Genomic DNA, 541 nt, shown 5'->3' on the forward strand with positions numbered 1-541 from the left:
TGCATCACATCTTTCACCACTGCAGCCTAATGATGCTTCAAGTATTCATCAAAGACTCTCTTTCCCGTCAACAGAAGAAATTCTCTGCAGTCCCATTGAAGGTCATGTGAAACCACCATTAGCAAAACGATTGGGAAGAAAAGTTCAACCGCAACGAAGAACTTCTCAGGTTAAGACCTCAGCAAAAGGTCGCACAAAGACCCCAACAGTGAAAAAAGTGAATCCAAAGGCTAAACAACCAAAAGGAGCTTCAAGGAAAACTATCCCTTGCAGCCCACTTCAAGGAGCAAGCACAAGAAAGAGGAACTCAATAAGACAAACAACAACCTCCAAGAAGAAGCTGTGTGTAGATACAGCTAGGGATAGTACTCAAAATGAATGCTTACCTCTTAATGAGGTGGAACAATGTAATCTCAATGTTACGTCTACTTCTAAGGCCGTAGTGCCTTCATCTTGTAAGGGTTCGGTGGTTTTCCAGAAGCCACCCAATGTTGATCAATGATTACAACCAGTTGGAACTGTCAAGGGCTTGGAAACTCCC

This window comes from Camelina sativa, chromosome 4 (assembly GCF_000633955.1).
Source record: "Camelina sativa cultivar DH55 chromosome 4, Cs, whole genome shotgun sequence".
Taxonomy (NCBI): domain Eukaryota; kingdom Viridiplantae; phylum Streptophyta; class Magnoliopsida; order Brassicales; family Brassicaceae; genus Camelina; species Camelina sativa.